Source organism: Bombina bombina, chromosome 6, assembly GCF_027579735.1.
Source record: "Bombina bombina isolate aBomBom1 chromosome 6, aBomBom1.pri, whole genome shotgun sequence".
NCBI lineage: Eukaryota > Metazoa > Chordata > Amphibia > Anura > Bombinatoridae > Bombina > Bombina bombina.
In genome coordinates, this window is record NC_069504.1 from 626,258,815 (window position 1) to 626,265,595 (window position 6,781).

A 6,781-nucleotide genomic window follows, 5' to 3' on the forward strand; every position below is an offset into this window, starting at 1 on the left:
ATTATTATTTCAACTAAACCGCTATTAGATATTTATTATTATGCTCTCTCCTTCCAAGCTGACTCATTTTGCATTTAGAATCTAAAACCGCTGTGGAGTCTGTAGCTAATGATGCTAGAAAGAAATGTAACAAGCTACACCAATGCCATCGTCACCTCTCTCCTTGTTACTCAGCAATACATGGTGTAAGCAGCATCTTGTCACATGTAATACACAAGATACGACTTATTTGTCTATACAAATATGTCTTTTATCTGTAGCCACTATATGATTTGCATACTAGAGACAAATCTCAGCCAAACAATTTGTGAAAACTTTTTTTCCTTTACAATTTACTTCATCCTGCCAGCGATTTAGAAGACTGTCAGACGCTACAGCCAATCACAGCAGAGAATGCTGTTGGGGTTGGGGCGGGTGTAGTTACCCGCAAGCGCAGTGTGTAGAGTCTCCTACTGTCCGGAGTGTAGTAGGAGCGGAAAGTGATAGAGTGTAGCAAGTGGTGCTGCTGAGTGCCTATTGTGTGTGACAACGGATAACGGGTCTATTGCACAGGGCGATGTATTGCTGTACTTTGTGAAGATCCGGAGTTGGCAGTTTAGCAGCTCAGGCGGGGAATGCTCGACTCCCCGGGAACACTTGTTGGATAAGCAGGAGGTGAGCGGCCCTGGGCTAGTGGGGGAGGGGTAGTGTGTAATGTGCACAGGGACATTTGTTAGGCGTACAAGGAGGAGGGGGTGATGTAGTAGTGTGGAAAGTTTACAGTCTGTATGCAGGAGGTTACAGCAGGGGCATGGGGCACAGGGTAAAGCGGAAGTAACCTGGCTAGGGGAGTGAGTGATTTACAGACGCTATTAGACTATAATATCACTGCTGTGCACTTAGATCTCCAAAGCTCTGTCACTCTCAGGTGTTTTTTGTGTGACTTTAGAATGACTGTTAGACTGGGCTGAGAAGGGGTTAAAACTTATTTTCTTTTACTGGGTCCCCAGTTTTTGTAAATGCATTTTAATGGTAAATAAATCTACATTAATTTGTTGGTATGTAAAAAAGTTTAGTTTAGTTTATGATGTGATCACTCCTTGCAGCTTTAAAATGTCAGTTTGTTGTTTGAATTCTGAAACCCAATTTCAAAAGCCCATGCTGTACCTAGCAGGTAAAGGTTGTAAACCCTCAGCAGAGACTGCATTATATGTTTCTGCATACGAAGCTCAGCATTGTTTAGTTGCTCAGTCCAGCCCTGGAGTTATGTTGTAAATACATACTGTTCTGGCCAATCACTGACCCACAAATGCCTGTAGAGAATGTCCATCTGTGAACACAAACTGCCCGTTTTCCCTTCTTTACTTTAAAGCAGGTTGAATGACTTCTATGATCTCCAGTTTATGTATCAGTTTTATAACAGCAGTCCAAATAGATTGCCAACAACAATGCTTCTTATTTTAAATCTATAGCATAGTTTTTCATCTCTATATTTATGTGGATATTTAGACACATATGGTATCTAAAGCTGTTTACATTTTATCCTTGTGCTTGCTTCTATGTTGCCTGCTTGATTGTGCTGTTTATATATTACAAAATAAATGTAACCTATTTGCTACCTTCTGTATTGTTGACATCTGTCAATCTGATGGTATAACACATTTTTCTTTGCATTATCATTATTAGATGCACCCTGATCAACATCATTGTGGTTTCCTGTATATAGTCTTTTCAGCATTTTGTTCTCTCTGTATTAATGTTCTAATGGTCACTGAAAAAATTAACTTCAGATGTATCATATTCTTAAAATGTCTTGGAGCCAGAAGTAAAAGATCAAAATTTAGAAACGGGAGACCTCCTAAGTGTTTTGCATTTTGTTTTGTCTGTCTATCTAATCTCAGTCTGTACAAACATATGCATACATGGCGTGGTGTATAAAAATGCCATACAAATAAGCACAATATATACGTAGCTGTGATTTAACCTTTTGATTGCTAGTGTTTTTTGGTTTGTTTATACAGTGTAAATAACTCTTCCATTGCTGTTATTTTGTGCATATTTTTCTGGCAATAATGTTAAATGTCTGCTTCACTTGTGTATTTCACATTCAAGGAGTTTTTGCAAGTTTAGGCAAATCCAGGCACGAGTGCTCATGACAATTTGGGCCTTGCACCTAGATCTGTGCAGCAGCCTGTATCTACTGCCTGCAGTCTGGTGCAAACCCTTGACCCTATATTTTTTCTAGTACCCTGCAGTGTCATTCACCACAGCACTTTTTTTCAAGCACTATACTTTTTTTCATTTTCTTTGTCCCCACAATCTTGTTCTGTACAAGGACGTTTATTCTCAACAGCATTACTTTAGTTTTATGTATCTGTGCTGTGTATTAGCAAGGGACCCAGTGCCATGAAAGACTCCGTACTTTGTATTAAAGGGACAATAAAGTAAAAATTAAAGGGATATGAAACCCAACATTTTTCTTTTGTGATTCATATAGATCATTCAGTTTTATACAATTTTCCACTTTATAGTCCTATTATCAAATTTGCTTAATTCTCTTGGTATCATTTGTTGAAGGAACAGCATTGCACTGAGCTAGCTGAACACATGTGACAATGACAAGAGGCATATGTGTGCAGCAACAATCAGCATCTAGCTCCCAGTAGTACATTGCTGCTCCTGCACTTACCTAGGTATGCTTTTCAACAAAGGATACCAAGAGAAATAAGCAAATTAGAGAACAATTAAATTGGAGAGTTGTTTAAAATTGTACTTTCTATCTGAACCATGACTGTTTAATTTTGACTTCCGTGTCCTTATACACTTTAATGATTTAGACAGAGCATGCAATTTCAAACAACTTTTCAATTTACTTCTATTATCTCTTCTCTTGGTATTATTTGTTGAAAAGCATATCTAGGTATGCTCAGGGGGCAGCAGTGCACCAGTTAGAGCTAGCTGCTGATTGTTGGCTGCACAAACATGCCTTGTCATTGGCTCACCTAATGATTTCAGCTAGCTCCCAGTGGTACATTTCTGCTCCTGTGCCTATGCTTTTAAACAAAGGATACCAAGAGAAAAAAATGAAATTATATAATAGAAGTAAATTGAAAAGTTATTGCAGTACCTCATAGTGCTGGATCCCTTGCTAACACACAGCACAGATCCATAAAGTTAAAGTAACATACATTGTTTTGTCTAGCGCCAAGAGTTTAAAAGGATTCTAAAGTTAAAATGAAACGTTCATGATTCAGATAGAGCACACAGTTTTAAGATTTACTAAATCATTCAGCCTTTTTTTTTTTATACACATATTCTGATCAACAGCTACCACTGAGCATGTGCAAGAGATCACAGTATATACCCATATGAGTTTTTGATTGTACAATTCTACTGTCTTTTAAGCACCTCGTATGAATTTCAAAAGAGTAGTAGATATTTTTCTGATTAGTCAGTTACATTTTTCTTCCTAATGCATCATGTGACAGCCGTCAGCCAATCACAAAATGCATATCTGTATATCCTGTGAATCTTGCACTTGCTCAGTAGGAGCTGGTGCCTTCAGAAAGCGTGCATATAAAAAGATTGTGCATATTTAGATAATGGATGTGAATTGGAAAGTTGTTTGGAAACTGTTTCAAATTGTATACCCTGTCTGAATGACAAAATCATTTTTTTGGGTTTCATATCTCTTTAATCGCTATTGCAGTTGTTACACACCCCTTGGACACTTGTGTTAAATCCATGTAATGTGTGGCTTCTTTTTAATGAATGTTTACACATTCTATCACAATCTAGTGGTAAACATGTATGGAAAACAGCTGTCTGGGCCTGATTAAGAAGTCTGATACTAACCTAACTAAATATTTTAGTAGCCCAATTTGTGTCCTTACCCTAAGGCTAAGAAGCACCTGATTTTGAGAGATCTCTTTTTAAAGGGACATTCCAGTGCAAAGTATTCTGGGATATATAATATGTGAAAAGTTTGCAATAGAGTTGCTGTTATCGTCTGCATATCGGTTTGTTGTTGTTGTTTTTTTTTCTGTAGCACAAAAGCGCGCACAAGGTATCAATCCCAGAGTATTCTAAACTTCTGATTGGGTGCTAGCCCAAGCTTATTGCAAACTGTTTTAGCGCTGTGTAGCCCAAGAATAGTTTGCTTGGGAATGTCATCTATCAGTGTCATTCCTGTACATTTTGGAACAACCTTTTTCTCCTCCTATAAGAATGTTTTGCCTTTTGGATGTTTTGGGCTTGATTATATTTATATACATGTAATAATAGTTGTCAATAGTCACAGTGTTTCTGCTGGTCATAAGATGATATCATGTGTTTCCCCTAACCAGGATCATAAAAACTGACACTTTTTTTTATTAAAATGATGTGTAAAGAAATGTAGTGGGTGGGATTTTTTTTTCTTCTACCCTTGCAGAACTGGCGAACAAGTTTTACAAATTCTATGTCTTGAAATAACAACCCGTTGTCTGTATAAATAAATTTAAAGGGACATGAAACCCAAAATTCTTCTTTCATGATTCAGATACCATTTTAAACAACCTTCCAATTTACTTCTGTTATCTAATTTGCTACATTCTCTTGGTATCCTTTGTTGAACAAGCCACAATACACTACTGGCAGCTAACTGAACACAATAGAGAGCACCCCAGAGGCAGAACCTTTCCTTACTTTCTGCAAAAGTGAATTATTCAGTTCTTATGTGTTGTTGCAAATGATGAGATTTAAATAATTGTATTAATTTGTTCTCTTAGTTTCCTTTGTTGAATACTAAACTTAGGTAGGATGATAGGAGCTTAGGAGCATGCACATATCTATGGCAGCATTGTTTGTAACTATGTATAATATTGCAATAAACAATGTTGCAAGCACTACTGCCAGGTGGCTTAAGACGTGCATGCTCCTAAGCACACCTATGATTACTCTTTAACAAAGGATACCAAGAGAATTAAGCAACATTTTTAATAGAAGTAAATTGGAAAGATGTTTAAAAATGTGTGCATTATCATTTTACGTTTAATTTTGATTTAACTGTCCCTTTTTGTATCATTTGCCCAAACACTATGAAAACTGAAAAATTGCTGGCTCCTAATTTTTTGATCTTCAAACAAATTGGAAACCAGCACACTTATTACAAAGGGCCTATAGTTACCCTGAAATGTAATGTACTCTCATGAACCCTGTAAAGAAACAATAAAAAGTCTTTTATTTTAATTGAGGCCTAATATTTTTTTTGCTTGACTCCTACATTTTTAAAAAAATCAATCAAGTTTTAAAAACTTCACTTGCTCTCTGTCCAGTCAGATTTCCTGAATACTGTACTTCTGTACAGGTCCTGACTCGCTAGACCCATCATAAACAGTGTTTCAGACTATAACTACAGCTGTTGAAGCTTTCTGGAAACTGGTTTATAAATATTTTCTGTATGGGTAATGATCTTCTATGAATGTGAGTACATTTTATTGAATTGACAGTCAAGTCAAAATTAAACGTTTATGATTCAGAAAGAGCACACCATTTTAAATAACTTTTTAATTCACTTCCATTATCTAAATGTGCACATTATTTTTATATTCACATTTTCTACGGCACCAGCTGCTACTGATCACCGTGTGGCATATTGGTCAGATATTAGAATCTTGGAAGGTTCATTCCAATCTTTTAATATTTAGCGTTAATTTACAGGAGAAAAAAATGGCATAATACTTTCTGAAAGTATATTGAGTATATATATATATACACACACACTTAGAAATTTCACTCTTTAACATTTACTGGACTACTAAATATGTGTGTGTGTGTATATATATTTCTATTTATTTTTCCTTTCCTTTCCAAAGACCTTTAACTGAGACTCAGATGTTCTATCCTTGAAAATGCAGTACATTTTTTACTATATGTTATGTGCTTGATAAAAGCCAACAATGTTTTGTGGCACTCATGTCTTTTTCTTTGTGTTTTGTACCTATTTCTGGAGAATGGCACAAAGACAAAACAAGAGTTGTAGGTGAACCATGAAAAACACAATATCTTTGTCCCAAGCTATTATTACACTTTTATGATTCAGATAGAGCGTGCAATTTTAAACAACTTTGAAAAGACCTTCTATTATCTAATTTGCTTTGTTCTTTTAGTAGGCTCAGGAGCAGCAATGCACTACTCGGTGCTAGCAGCTTATTGGTGGCTCACCTGATGTGTTCCGCTCCCAGTAGTACATTTCTGCTCCTTCAAAAAAGTATGCAAAGAAAATCAAGCAAATTTGATAATAAAAGTAAATTATAAAGTTGTTTAAAATTGTAAGTTTTTTCTGAATGAAACATAAATAAAAATATTATGTTTCATGATGAATTTATTAATGTTGCTTTTGATTCTTTTTATTTATGTTAATATATATATATATATATATATATATATAAATATAAATATATATATATATATATATATATATATATATATATATATATATATATATATATATATATACGGTTGAACACTAGTTGTAAAAGTCATTTTAGCATTTTTATTGTATGTCGCATTTTTGTTAGAAACTGTAATCTGTAAAATGAACTTTAAATTTTGCAACTTTATTAACATTATTCAGGGACTTTTGGAGCTTAGTCTTTGGAGCCAAGAAATATATTGGTAAGCCCCTACCTTGATCTTGCCCATTAAATTCTGTTGTCATTTTCAGGAATATTAGCAGAGCAGCTGTGGAATAGGATCCAAGTGTTGATTTTCACAAGCTTGTTTTTTGGTGAAATGTCAGCTATCCTTTTGCTGCCTTTTG

General features: G+C 35.3%; 1 protein-coding gene across 7 annotated transcripts in view; it reads left to right on the top strand.

The window, feature by feature from the left end:
* The first annotated feature begins 439 nt into the window (after positions 1-439).
* The window catches only part of AKAP13 (A-kinase anchoring protein 13), a 521,925-nt gene continuing 515,583 nt past the window's right edge, over positions 440-6,781 (top strand). For all 7 annotated transcript variants that reach the window (XM_053717637.1, XM_053717639.1, XM_053717640.1 and 4 more), the window contains exon 1: positions 440-654. The gene's annotated coding sequence lies outside the window, so the exon portion shown is untranslated. The remainder of the gene's footprint in view (positions 655-6,781) is intronic.